This window comes from Haemaphysalis longicornis, unplaced genomic scaffold (assembly GCF_048455015.1).
Source record: "Haemaphysalis longicornis isolate Haplotype H1 unplaced genomic scaffold, Haemaphysalis longicornis Haplotype H1 scaffold_5, whole genome shotgun sequence".
NCBI lineage: Eukaryota > Metazoa > Arthropoda > Arachnida > Ixodida > Ixodidae > Haemaphysalis > Haemaphysalis longicornis.
Genome location: NW_027526385.1, coordinates 123863136 through 123878486, shown reverse-complemented (window position 1 = coordinate 123878486; position 15351 = coordinate 123863136).

Genomic DNA, 15351 nt, shown 5'->3' with positions numbered 1-15351 from the left:
TTTTCAGTGCTAACCGCATTGTCTACAGTGTGGACTGTACATTTAAGGGTGAGCTGTGCATTTTAGTGCCACTGACTGACTTTAATGTGTTCATTTTGTGCTTAGGACCCCAAGACTGCAACTGTGTTCATTGTGTGAGTTGTGACCTTCCCCTTTTCCCCTCATCTTTGCTCCCCCAAGGGCCCCATGGCCTCTCGTTTAATAAAGTTTTTCACTCACTCACTCAAGCCTGGCCCACATTCACACGACCGCATGTCAGAATAATGCAGTAGCTGACATTCGTGTTGCGCTGTAAAAACATAGCACGTGATTGATTGTACAACCACTTGGGGCAACGCGCCCACCAGTGTAACGTGTGTTGCGAACCATTGAGCATAAACTGCTCAATTTATTTTTCGCAGAACAATCCACCCGAAGTCCGAATATGTCAGCTGTCTTTTTCAAACCATGTGACAGCGCATGGACATAAGGTATGATAGGCACTTTTTTTCACTTTTGTCCAGATTGGGCTTGCCAAGCGCCAAGCGCCCTTGCTCAGCGTTTTGCCTTTCAATTGTTTCGCAAGACACTGACAGATGGAGCGCAACACAGAAACAGTATAGCCGGCATCTCTCCACCGAACAACCTGCTCACAGAAGCTGCGCTGCGCTAGATGGCGATGTTGATGATATGTAGATTTTAATGGCACAAGGCTGACTGAGAGCAAAGAGTGCCAAAAGTAAGTGATTTCATGACAGTGAAGTGAAAGTAAAAGAAAAGAATTTCAGTAAAAACATACGTGAAATAAAACACAAAGCAATGACGATGAGTGGTGTAAAGGGCCAGGTTGTCAAGATGCATAATAAGAAATGAGACGTAAAAATTTGACGGCGGAGAGGAACTCACAAAACGTGTTTCAGAGAAAACATTGGCTCATCTTCTAAAAAGGATGAGGGGTGTTGTGGAGCATGTCGTTTGTATACTTGTGGAAAGTGTTTGCACCGTGTTGTGTGAAGTGTTACGGCACTGAATGAGTATGTGGATTACGGGTAGGCCCTCCCCACGCCCGCTGAACATGGGTCTTGGTGATCCAGTGTATTGGTGTCTTGCATCCAATGCAATTTTAACCGCCAAAGAAAGAATATTAGCATCACCGAATTCCGAATTTCGACAGAAATTACAGAAAAAATGCCACACTCTATTCAGCTCTTCTTGACCAGAACGACGAGAAATCTGCGCAGAAGGTTCTGGAGGTGGGTTTATACACGCTCTGCTTTCTCACAGAGGTCGAGGTACTGAAGTATTCGATAGAGTATTTCAAGATCAAGCAACCTAGTATTGTGATTGCAGATGTTTTCCCTGAAATCGACACCTTTCTTGGAAAGCTCAGAGCGCTTTTTATAGTTCTCAAACACACGTGCAATGAACCTCGCGACAATCGTAAAACCATTCTAGACCAGGCTGATGTCGCTGGAATAGCCGAATAGACTCTACAGAATCCTACGAAAAAAATTGCAGGAAGCTCACAATAACGCCTTCCATGAAAGCAGCGAAGCTGTAGGCAAACTTCATGAGCATCACGACGGTTTAAGTCCCCGATTGCAGGCGATTTGCTATTTGAACGCGGCCGCAACAACCTTTACTCCGTCTTTGCTGCTATAGGTGTGAGCTTTCATTATTTTGTAAGTGATAATCATTTGGTATCACGATGGAGGGGCATACGCTATACGTGTCTTCTCGTTCCGCGCAAGTGTTCGCGTAATTACGGCGAACGTTGCAGTTTTTGTGCCAATTTCAGCCAATCTGCCTAAGTGGGTATTCTTGGCTTGAGAAATGTGCCCCGGGGATGCTGGGCGGTCGCCGCGAGGCACACGCTCAAATGCGCGCGCTTGGCATTTTTTTGGTAGTTTTAACTATGGACAATTAGGGATAGAATTTGTTAATCAGGTTTGCTGTTAATTAAGCAATCGAAATCCCTTTCTTAAGAGAAGAATAATTAAAATGCGAAGCTCCTTCAACAGTGTCGGCATGGCGCATTCGGAGAGACGTCGTCTTAATGACGCAAGGTGCACAGGTTTGATTCCGACAATGGGAAACATTTTCTGGTTGTGCTTCATTTCATTTATTGATAGTGTGGTTCCACGTGCCGACGCAACGCAGGTGATGAAGCGCGGCGTGATGGAGGGCTCCGACTTGATTTTGACCATCTGGGGATCTCTACATGCCCCGAACTCTCGTACACACGGGCGTTTTTGCTTTTAGCCTATTGCATACAAGCGGCCGCCGCAGCCGGGAATAGAACCTTCGTCCTCGTGCTCAGCAGCACAATGCCTTAGCCACTGAGACACTGCGTCGGGTGGTTGTGCTTGATTTGCCTTCGCTTATCATCAACATATTTAGTGAAATCTATAGCGTAAATGAGGCCTTCCTGCAGTTCGTTTTGGCGCGACATCCAACGCCACCAGTGACGCCTAGAAATCTTCGCTTTAAAATGAGAGTCCCTCCCATGCGACTACCTCCTTTTTTGCAGACGTATAGTCCTTTTAAAGGCGACGGCGAGGAATTCTAATCAACCGGGCAGCTTACAGAAACGTACACGGACACTGTGGAATTGAAACTCGAATGATCTGACGAAACAAAAGACACCAAGGCACATAAATCTTGCTGCTTGAAAAGTAGGCTCATAGTGTTTGCGAAAAATGTTGGGGCAGAACCGAGAACACATGAGATACGGGTACACCCGTCCATCAGACTGGACTGTGGAGCTAGTCTGCGATGTCTGTCCTGCGCTTTTAATGTTTTTGCGCTAATATTTGTGCGAGCTCTTTGAGCGGCAAAATTGGAAGCTCCAGTTCACCTCCGTTCGCGGCCTTTGGAAATGTGAATCATTGCCAGAACTACTCAATCTGTACCTATGTATACATTCAACCAGTAAATGGCGTGTTTCAATATCATGCCCTCTACAGTGTGGGACTAGACATTGCGGAATGTACAAAAACGCCTTAACGCCTCATCAAGACATTGCTATTTCCGTGCTAGGCCAGCTTCGGAGAAAGCGCAATTAGCCTGGAATCCCCCACATGTGCAAACGTACCAACACCGGTAGTTACCGAAACAAACATGTTTTTACAAGATTTATAAAAAGCATGACAGGAAAACCAAAAACCGTCGATAGGACCTACGTCTACCGCTGGACATAACCCACCGTGCAAGGACGTTCGGAACCGGCAAGAAATATTAGATGACAGTATTTTCACCTCCTAGGGATTTGTACTATCCACGCCGAACTTATGAAGACGCGTAGTCTAGCCGTGTTGATGCCAGTGCCATCATTTTTACCATCATTCTGACTCACGGCCCTCCTCAAGCCGAAAAAAACACTGAGACACCGGTGGAAGCAAAAAATATACGCCCTACGGTTGTTGTATGGCCATTATTGATGTAGGAATATACCATAAAATATCCCGACGGTGGAATTTCTGTTCACCCTCTATCGACTTTTTCGCAGACTGAGAGTAAATCAGTTGACACGCGGGTGGGCTCGCATGGCAGCCACAGATGGCAGAGCACAGATAACAGAAGCATTCGTTGTGTGAGTATACCAAGCCGCCGTTCCGGCGAATATCATACTACTGAAGATACACTGACATGCGTAACCTCTTGTGTGTTTCTTTTTAACACAGACTGAGATTGGACGGAAGATTTCTCAGTAGCAAATCATCAGTGACGCGCATGCGATGCGGGCAGCACATGCGGTGATCATCGCGGAGATATCACTAAGTCTACACGAACAGAGTGACGACGACACTAGAGACTGTAGCGCATGTGCCCGATGATTTTGAAGATGAGGCAACAACGTTGAAAGGTGCTCTGCAAGAAAAATTGGCCCCAATCCACACTGTGAAGGTGGTTGGAGAGCAAAGCTGTTAATGACCTCCGCAACAATTTCCATGCGACGTCACTTGAATTCACACATGTGGCTTTATAATGAGTAAAACCAGACATTCAGGCTGCCGTTACCTAGAATTTGCAGGGCCGGCGTTCCGAACGCAGAAGCGTCAGCCACGGTCCATCTACATGCGTAGGCAAAAAGAACACGGCGAGAAGCGCCATTCGAAGAGTGAGACATTGAAACCTAGCCATACGGATGTGTTAGTCCGGGGCTACATCAGCGCGCGATACAATCGTGGACACCGAAATGATTCGGCACGCGGGCCTAGTGATTCCAGTTTATACCAATTTAAACTAGTTACATTAATAGGTTTGAGAATTGCGAGAAAGCTGAGGGAACTCTTATATTCGATATTTATCATTACCAGTTGCTCTTTTAGCCTTTTCTAATACCTGTTAAAACACAACCGAACTGGTATTTCCAAATTTAGAGAACGGAGTCCCATTCGCGCCAAGGAGTGCGCAGGAGGTCGTGTTTGTTTAGTGGCCAGATGTCTGTATGCGGTCTCTTCATTTTGTTTTCGTGCCCTGCAAACGAAGCTTTCACGTATGTTTGCCGTAGGACCAGTTATTTCCGCCGTGTCCGCGTTACCCAGGAGGTGCTGTCGAACAATTTAATGAAGTCGTACGAAGAAAGCGCGCAATAAACGTAAAGCTGCGCCTAAACAGGCCCAAAACAACTGTCGTTGAAGCACACCACAAAGCCCGGTCGCAGCGATGCATTTGTCGGCGTGAGAGTTCGGGGAACGCTGGGTAATTTCGCTGCGCCATCTACACTGTGCTCCTTGAGCGAAAACCACCCTTCTCTTCGCAGCCGTGTTGGGAGTTTTTTTTCCCGTGCGCCATGAAAGAACCGTTCGCTGGTAGAGGTAGAAAACTTTACATTAGAACCCCCAAGGCTTACTAATGACCCGCGCACAATCCTCACGACCAAGGCGAATCTGCGGTCCAGCGCAAAGTCTTCCACGCACCAAAAGGGCACATTAGCGTGTACCACTAGGAGGAGCCCAACAGTTAGCTGAAGGTATCCCGCTAAGCCCCGTATTGAGACCGAGTAAATATGGTTGTGGTTCGTTTCCCCGAAGTACGGTGTCGATCAGGAACCCAATCGCCCGGGCTCCGGTTGATTTGGCAGGAGACTGGTAGTGCGATGGTGCTCACGTTCTTGGAGATCGCGGTCGAATTGACGAACTCGAGGCGTTGTGGTTGGTTTAGTGGAACGAAAGTTTATTTACAGCTATTTACAGTAGGATAACTGGGTATATGAGTAGTAAAAGTAAAAACTTCAAACTGCAGTTAGACCCTAGCTCTAAGTGCGTACAAATCACTGGAGCTTCTCAAACTTCGTCTAACTCTCCTATCCAGCGTACACAAACCGCTCGAGAAACGACGGCCGAGACTTTGTCTCGCCGCAAGATTTGTCTAGTTGCCCGGTACGGCGCTGTACCCTAAACCTCCGAATCGATCTTAACCTCTAGCCTTCGGGGCTCACAAATCCCAACCTAGCTTTAACGGTCGAGACTCGTTGTCCCGCCGGGAACTGCCCAGCTCGGCGCTCAGACAAGAACGATTTCCAACGGCCAAGTTCAGCCTTATAACACCTCGAGATCACCTTCTCTCGGGAACGCCCCTGTAGCGTTCGTACACGCGTAAGGGAGTGCGACAGCTGTCACTCAGCGCGCTACGGAATATTCAATGAGGTGCCACCATCTTTTTGTAAAAGGCACGCTCGCGGACGAGGAGGTGCGCGCGACCCCATGAGGTGAGAGCGAAAGGCCGCAGGAAGGCATGTGAGGGTTTTCGCATTATGCCCCTCGACCCCGCTACGGCGAACGACGCCTTTATATTGAGGAGTACCTGGCCTCCCATCTGCTCCCTCCACCGCAGCAGCAACGCCAGTCCAGATCGCCTTCTCCGCAACGGTCCATGTCCCCTCGACGCCCTATCTCGTGCACGATGACCGCCGAGCCTGGTGCAAGGTCCTGTAGGCCCCGCCAGGGATGCTGATGACGGCGTCCTCCGGGGGTAGGGCTGCCGCCGCTCACATTTCGCAACATCCTCCACCGGCTCGATGACACGAAGCAAAACCCGACGCCCCAGTCTCACCACCGCGACAACCCAATCCAGAACCCGCTTTTGCAGCGAATCTAACAGACGACTTCACGGGTAGTCTAGAAACGCACCATGGGAACGCTGGCGTAGTATCCGCCAAAATTCCAATTTCAGCCGACGACTACGCTTTGACGGCTTTAGTGGACACAGGAGGGTTCTTTTCTGTAATGAGCAGTAAGCTTGCTGGCCAGTTAAGAAAGGTGGTAACACCGTGGAGCGGCCCCACGATTCGCTCGGCTGACGGCAACCTCCTTACCCCGATTGGAGTTTGCACGGCCAGAATTAAAATATGAGTCGCATATTTCTCGCCTGCTTCCTTGTCCTGCGGGAATGTTCAAGGCCACTCTTCCTCGTACTAGACTTCGTTTAGGGGTATGGCGCTATCATGGACCTGCGAGCGCTACTGGTCACGTTTTCTACCAACCGAGCTGTCAAAACCGAAGCCGAGCAGCGTTGAAGGCATTATGCCTTTGCAATAGTCACATGACGCTGCCCCCCGCCCGAGCATGTGTTAGTTTCCGTCACGTGCGACAATGACTTTACGTGTGAAATTGCCAAAGCTAAGGTGACCTTTCGGTTGAAATGATAAATAAGCATGGCTCGAGGAGTGGTTGAAATCCAGAGTTATCACACCGACATTCTCCTAACAAATTTCAGAGCCGCACCCCTGCATCTTAACCAGGACACAGCTGTGGCGTATCTCGAAGAAATGGCGGGCATTGATGAAATAGCTGCCGTACAGATTAGCTGAAGATCGACAAGAAGCCTTAAACATTTCTGAAGTCACAGCGACTGCTGAGCCTACCAGTTCTGTTGAAAGTATCCCCAATCTAAACCAACAGCAAAAACACCTATCCCAGGCTCTCATCAGCTCGTTCAGTGACTGCTTTGCTTCCTCGACCAAGGTAAAGCGCACTGGGCTTGTTAAACACTGCATTATAACCGGAGACAGAGAGAGACCTGTGCGGCTACAACCGTACAGAGTTTGTCAATAGAACGAGAGGCCATTCAAAGCCAGGCCAAGGAGATGCTGCGGGATGACGTTATACAGCGGTCTAAAAGTCCGTGGGAATCACGTGTCGTTCTCGCTGCTGGAAAAGACCGTAATCCCCGCTTCTGCCTCGACTACCGAAGACTTAACAAAAACCAAAAAGGATGTATATCCCTTGACACGTATCGATGACTCCCTGGATCGAAAACGCCATGCCAGGTATTTTTCTTATATCGACCTGCGTAGCGGGTACTGGCAAATTGAAATTGGTGAAGGAGACCGTGAAAAGACTGTCTTCATTACCCTGACGGATTGCTCGAGTTTAAAGTGCTGCCAATCGGCCTTTGCTCTGCACCTGCCACATTCCAGCGAATGATGGACAGCGTTGTCTTGGATCTCAAATGGCGCTCTTGTCTGGTTGACTGGGATGATGTAGTCATTTTTCAGCCCCGTTTGACGAACATCTCGATCGCCTTCACACAGTACTCGATGTGATCGGTGCAGCTGGTCTCGCCCTCAAACCAGAAAAGTTCCACTTCGCTTTCAAAACACTTAAGTTTCTTGGACATGAGGTGAGCTCTGAGGGCGTGAGCCCAGACCCTGAGAAGACGACTGTGTTAAGCTCGTTGCCGATGCCAACTGACAGACGCGCCGTCCACCGATTCCTTGGTCTTTGTGCTTATACCCGACGATTTGTGGCCAAATTTAAGAAAACGACGGAGCCCTTAACTCGCTTGACAAGAGACGACGTACGTTTTGTTTGGGGAGAACAGCAGTGCATAGATTTCGATGAGCTCAAGAGGTGCTTGTAAACGACCCCTATACTTCGGTATTTTGACGAAGATGACAAGACTGAGCTGCACACAGATGCAAGCAACGTTGGTCTCGCCGCCGTTTTAGTACAGTGGCAAAAGGGAGTTGAGCGAGTGATTGCCAACACAAGTCGCACTCTGTCACGGGTGGAGAGAACCTACCCGACGACAGAGGAGTGCTTCGCCGTAATATGGGCGATTACAAAGTACAGACCCTACTTATACAGCCGACCATTTCGAGTTGTTAGTGACCATCACTTCTTGTGCTTGTTGGCAAGTCTCAAGGACCCGTCGGGACGCCTTGCATGGTGGAGCCTCAAGCTTCAGGAATTCGATATGACCATCGCGTATAAATCCGGTAGATTGCACACCGACGCGAGCTCCCCTTGAGCGTAATGCTGGTGACTTGGAAGAGGACAATGCGTTCCTGGGAGCCTTGGAAGCTACAAATCTTGCCCTGCAACAGAGAGACGACTCTTACCCTGGTATTCTGAATCCTTCCTCTACTCGAGCCTCCAGTGGCGGAGATCCTTGAAATCGATTTCCCCATGCATAAGCACTGCGGAATCCTCTCCTCAGCCGAGTGGAGGGAGCAAATGAGCTGGAGGAGGGACTCAGAATACGGACCTTAGCCCCAGCCACTCATTGAGTACCTCGAGTGACGTACCGCGCTTACCCCACGATTTTTACGCGCTCACTTTCATCGTTCGTTCTCCGGGATGGCATGCTCTATAAAAAAGGGTTTCCCCGAAAGGATCGAATACCTTCTGGTTGTAGCGACATGCCTGCGCGGCGACGTTCGGCATGCTTGCTATGACGAGCTCTCGTCGGCGCACTTGGGCTTCGCTCGCACAATGGCGCGCATCCGCCAGAAGGGTATACCGACAGAACAGCACGCGACGAAACGGCACGCGACAGAATAGCACCGACATAACAGCGCGGCGTCAAAAGGGCACGCGTCAAAACAGCACGCGTCAAAACAGCACAGCGACAAGAGCGCACAGCGACAAAACCGCACACGACAGAAGAGCACGGCGCCAAAACAGCACGGCGTCAAAACAGCACGCGACAGAAGAGCACGGCGACAAAACAGCACGGCGACGAAACAGCACGCGACAAAACAGCACACTGCAAGAGATGAGCACTGTAAAAGTTGGGTGCGGTGGCATTGCTAGGTAGTATGGCATAGTGCACTCGCCGGAACGGAATCCAAACTCTGCAGCAAGTAAGGAATAGAAAAGCACATTCATTTGAACTTATTTTTACAAGACTTATCTGTGCATGTACATGTACATGTACATGTACACATCAGTACATGGACATTAAGGCACCTGCATATTCCAGTGGAGGGCGATTTCGGTACAGGAAGAGATTTAGGTGTGCCTGTGATAGGCTGAAGCAATACAACATAGTGAGCCGTTGATATCAATTACAGATTTTACTTGTTCGTATTACTTTCTTTTTCACGCATGGGTATATGTGCAATTATTTCTATGAAACGACTACTCCAGTAATTGCCTGTTAAAGTTGGTTCCTCGATCCCGTTGTATTGATTGGTTTTTGGTCATGAATTCAGGGATCTATTTTTATGAAGACGGCATCTGTGCCCTTTTCGTGGTAATTTAACGCAGAGCCATGAATCTGCATATTTCGTGAACACTTTTTTCTGTGTTAATTAACTGAGGATTGTTCCTGGATCCTCTATTATTTAATTACTTTTCTTATAAATGTTGTTTGAATTATTCATTTGCTCATTGACGCCATTCTTTTGAAAACTTCGATGTATAGTGACGGTCTTTTTCACTAAAGTGAAGAATGTGAGCTGCCGGGTCACCAATGAGCCACGATCCACAGTAGCTCATATTCGCGGACGCTGCTTTGACGCGCAATATTGTTGCGGAAATATTTCTTACCCACTAAGAGCTCCTCTGTGCTGTTAAACAAATTAAACCCCCATGTATAAATTAGAATTAAGTGTTGTAGGACTTCATTAATAAGCAAATTATCCGTCAGAATAGCAGCGCTTAAGGATTACACTTCGGCTTTTTCGCTTTCATCATATTCCAGGTGATTTGGGTTGCAGCGGCTCATGATAACCTGAGGCATGCCTATTGCAACTGGCACTTGTTCTTTTTTTACAATTTCGATAAAACAACAGAAAAAGAAAACAGCAGCAAGAGAAGATCTTCTTGTGGGAGCCGAAAGATCACGGCCGCTGCAAAGCATGCCTCGGTACCGGGTTAAGGTCTTTTCTTGCCTTGATGCCGTTTTTTTTTTGTATTCGCAGTGCGGACTCAATAAAAGAAGCACACAAAAGCTTTCATTTCTTTCAGCTTTTTTAGGTTTCACAACCAGAACGCTAAATTTGGAATATGGGATGCTCCGCAGTGTGGGACTTCACACTTCTTCGCGTGCATTTAAACGGCGACACTCCGGCGTGTTCGCTCTTCTCCTTCATTTGAAATGCAACCACCATTGCGGGCATCTAACTCGCTTTCTTTGGCTCGGCGGCTCAACGCTATCCGCTCTTTCCAGCCCCTACAGGTGGCGCTGCGGAAAACGGCAATAGGAGAAGCGAGTTTAAAACCGGTAGGCGGAGGACTAACCCGTTAGGGTAATAGAGGGTAGGTTTAATGCGTAGAATAAGACAGGCAAGTTGGTTGGTGGCAACGGACGTCCCGATACAGATGGAGGGCTTCTAATCATCATCATCATAATCATCATCTTAATCACCATGGCGTACCAGACTGTGATCCGGCCTTCATACCAACATGCGCGCCAGCATCAATAGAGGCCCAAAAGCCCGTAGCTCTACTAGAAACAATTACTTTATTAAAGATAAACGCAGGCATATGTTGCTAAATGCGAGAGAACGTTAAATTTGTTTCAGGGTGCCTGGTGCGGCGTAAAAAGAGCCGCGTTATACGCAATCCGCTGTGCATGGCTCCGGCCGCACGGAAGTGGTTCGCGAACACCCGCCTTATTGCGAAAAAAACTGCTATAGGATGTGCAACGCTAATCTCGTGGGGTGTTTGCAGTGTACGTCATCGCAGTGTACGTTAAACTTGAGGCGTGTTTGTTTTTTTCCTGTGTAACTGCTAAACTGAAGACCATACGCACGATGTGCGGGCGATATGGTCCCGGCACAAATGGTCCCGGAGCTACTGGCCCCGGAACTGATAGTCCCGGAACAAATGGTGCCGGAAAACATGTCCCAACTTCAAAGTAGGAAAAAAATGTCTCACCACTACTTCACCTATGCATGAGCGTCTGTATAAGGGAAGCAGGGAGGGGGTCAGTTTATTTGTCTTTACATGTTTGTATTTGTGCACAATGTATTTGCATCGGTCCGTACATAATATATTTGCTAAGGCTGAAATTATTTGAAATAAATGCTGCATGCGAATTTGTCGTCGTACGAGTATGTTCTCCCGTGCTTCCATTGCTTGTATCCTTTCGTTTATTAACGCTTGAGAAGCGAGTATCACAATTCAGGCTGTGCAGTGAGCGCTTTTACAGGCACAATATTATTTAGGTTACATGATGTATCGAAAATGGGAGTGGGCCGGCACCACTGAATATCAGACAACATAAAGCTGTACTAGCGAGCACGCTCGCCGATTTCTCGCTATTTAAAAAAAACGAACTTTACCCGATGAATGGTGTATTGCGTTACCTAAGCTGCGATACTGTGCTCTTCATCTGAAATGCTTCGATATCTGCAGTTAGAATCAAGCGAAGCGGCACTAAGGTTTTGGACCTTGATACTTTTGCAGCTTGCAGCTTCGATACTTTTGATTTTCCCCGAAAATATGACATAAAGCTATTATCTATGACGCCTATTATCTTGCTGCAAGGCTTAGAAGACTGCTGGCTAACATGCTTTGTTCAATTTGCCGGTGTGTTGCGGGAGCCTAACAATTGCTGACGGCAGCAGGTGAGCTCATAAAAACAGGTCACCCACCATAAACAACAAACTCTGTTGTTGGGAACCGCATTTGTACAGAAACATATGCAGTTCATTCGCTAAAATACATAAACATGTTCGTGTGCATCTTTCTGACGGCTTTACTTTCCCAGAAATTGCGAGAATCAAAGACTGTAACTTGTCATGGTACAATGAAAAGCCAACGATTGATGCAACGATTGATGCAAGAACGGGTGGACCACGAAACAACCCGAACGCGTTTTGCCTGTTTCCAAGCCCCGCTCTCAAAATAAACTGGCTCGTGTTCAAAATCCCTCCACTCAATGCGCATGTTAGCAACTGCCCCCTCTCGTTTCCCCTCGGCCTCCTCCCTCTCCTCAGCGAAAACGAGGGTTGGGTCGGCTTTTTTTGCCGCCAAGACGAACAAAAGGGCAGTGGCTGCTGTGGAACGCAGAGCGTACAATGCGCACGCGGAGACGTACAATGAGTTGCTCCCCTGCTATACACCATTTTCCATAAGGAGCCGGGAAAGGAGGAAAATACTCTCAAACCAGTTCTCTCGGCGGCCGACCAGCGTTGCCTGAGCGAGCTGGGCTGCTAACATCGCTCGGCGTGTGTGCTCCACTGCGTAGTTCAGGAGTATTTCGCACCGCGTGCTTAGTTTTTGCGGAACTTTCAACTGTTTTAGCCAATGCTGCGATGCCGTTCAAGGCGCAAACGTCGCCTGGTCAGCACTGCGCGGTGGTGGGTTATTGAACAACCAGAGAAAGCGAGAAACAGTCGCTGACAGCACGCATGTGCACGACACTGCCTGGAGAAAATGCAGTGCGGTTGCGGCGTGTTTTTGCGGCATCGCTTCCCAACGCACACAGAGTTGAGATATCGGTGGATTCCGTTGATAAATCGCAACGACTTTGTACCAACGACCAACTCCAGGGTTTGTTGGGTGCACTTGGACGGCAAGCAGACGGATCAAAATCCATTTATCACACGCAAAGCTGCGACAGGGAACGGAACCCCCTGAAATGTTAGAAGCAACTTTATCCTTTACAATACAGCATTGATTGGTTGGTTGATTGATTGATTGATTGATTCATTCATTCATTCACTTCATGGGTGATGAGGCGCGCAGTAGTGGAGGGCTGCGGGTTAATTTTGACCACTTGGGGATCTTTCACGAGCGCCGATACAATACAACACTACAATAACTTCTGGTTCCTTGTAGTCAATTTAAAATACCATATATTGTTTGGTCATTACAGCCGATTGGCATTAAACCATCCCCTTTTCATCTAATCTAACCTTTAAAATCACGGCGTTTTGTTTACTTTTTTTCAGGCCAACGCATTACACTGCCAAACGATTTGAAAGGATAACTTTCTCCATCGCACACTGCTGGTCGATAGCAGGATAAGCAGGCAGCCAAATGTGGAAACGCAGCTCGAGGTACGCGTGAACGCTGCATTTGGAAAATAGCTCAACCTGTTCACAACGCGGTCAAAGGAAAAGCTTTTAATCCTATTGCGTTGCCACGGAATCTAAAGTATTACAATTACAAAACAGTTACTGCTGGTCGCGTAAAGCATTTGTGATGAAAGCAGCGGTTTCACAAAGGTGGGCTCCGAGCTACAGGCCACATGCGCTGCGCAGAGTTAGGTCAATCATGATCACGATCATGATCAACCAATATTACCTCGCCCGAACGTCAACCCTTTTGCTCAACCTTCAAATAGTTATTTGACTGGTTGTGCGGTCGCGTTATTTTTCCGCCCGGGTAATTTCGTTTCGTCAGTAACCGTCATAAGTCTAGTTAAGAAAGATTATATTGCATTGCAATGCCAACAGCGTAGCAATCGCCTCGTCGAAAGTCCATCGCGAGCACGGATCACCGTGACCCACATATGCTATGCGAGCTCCGCATTCGACGTCCGCGCTTCCGTAAACATGACTAATCGGTGAACATAACAAGCACGGTGGCATTGAAAACACGTATTTACTCCCCGATATCGATTTCTATGTCAGTCGGTGCCATACCGGTACGTTTTCATCGCGGAACTGCGGAGCACCACCGGCACCACCACCACACTGCTACTGCTGCTGGTCTCAACAGCCGGGGTCGGAATTTCCCGCTCTGGCAGCAAATCAGGACCTAAAATCCGTCCGCAGATGATGAAAACAAAACAGAACACACACACACACAAGGACTGCAACCGCTAACTTAATGTCAAACCACTACGGTTCACTCGGTAATGCACGGATTCCGAAAAGACGCACGCAAAGAACGGCGCACAGCGCGGAGGTTTCGGCGGTCGCTTCATAGACGGCGCTAAAATAAAAAGCTCGTATCAAAAAATTGCAAAATGTTTCTGCGGCGCAAAGCAGACATACCAAGACTACCCTGCGGTTTTTATTACCGATTTTGCTCTGATCGCATTCCGGGCGAACAGTATTTCCTTTCGCGTGCTAACGCGGTCCACTTTGGGAGAGATGTGAAAGCCTGCGGATGAAATGATCCGGGCCTACCAGTCTTGGAGAACTGTCAGCGGCAAATTCGGAAATAAATTATTCTTCTTATTATTAATAATAATATTATTATTATTATCGTAAAAATTGTAGGGCTACCTAAAAAGGAACAAACGTTTTACCAAATGTCGTCCCTGGCTTTTGCTTCTTTCATTTCAGATATCCCACATGCTGTAATAATTAAAGCTGTAGTATTTTTCCCGAGAAAGAGTAACGAAACGTGAAGAGAACCTCAGAGAGAGCAGTTTGCGCCCACTAAAGTGTTTTTATCCATGTTAAAATCAAAATATTTGCCCATTTAGGCGTTCCATAAAATCGTGCCGTTCTGTCGCTGTGCTGTTTTGACGCTGTGCTGTTTTGTCAACGTGCTGTTCCGTCGCGTGCGCTTTTGACGCCGTGCTGTTTTGTCGCGTGCTGTTTTGTCGGGTGCCCTTTTGACGCCGTGCTGTTATGTCGGTGCTCTTCGGTCGCGTGCCCTTTCGTCGTGTGCTGTTTTGACAGCGCCCCGCCAGAAGTACTACTGGTCAGAGTTAGCCGCGACAATCAAGCGCTACCCCACGATGTGCCGGAATTGCCAGGGCTGCAAATGTCCATCTACTCGGCCAGCCGGCTTCTCACAGTGTATCGATGCCCCGAACCTGCCATATAAAACGATTGGCATAAATTTACTCGGCCAATTTCCTTTGCCGTCAGCTGGAAACATGTGCATTGTGGTCGCTACCGAATTTCTTACACGGTACTGCGAAGCAAATGCAATACCACGAGGAACATCAGCGGAAATTGCGAGATTTTTCCTCCACAGTATCGTGCTCCAGCATGGGGCCCCAGCAGTCGTTATTACTGGCCGAGAAACTGCGTCTACGTCAGCACTGAAGAACTACCGTAAAGCCCGCTTATATCGAACACGGATATATCGAATATTGCCTATATAGAACCCTTGTATAATTATGTTAAAAAAACATGCATTTAAAACTTTTTATCCCGAACGCAATTTTGCTCACAATGGATATATCGAACTCTCCCGCTCGGGATTTTTCTCTCCCCTTAGACATGCG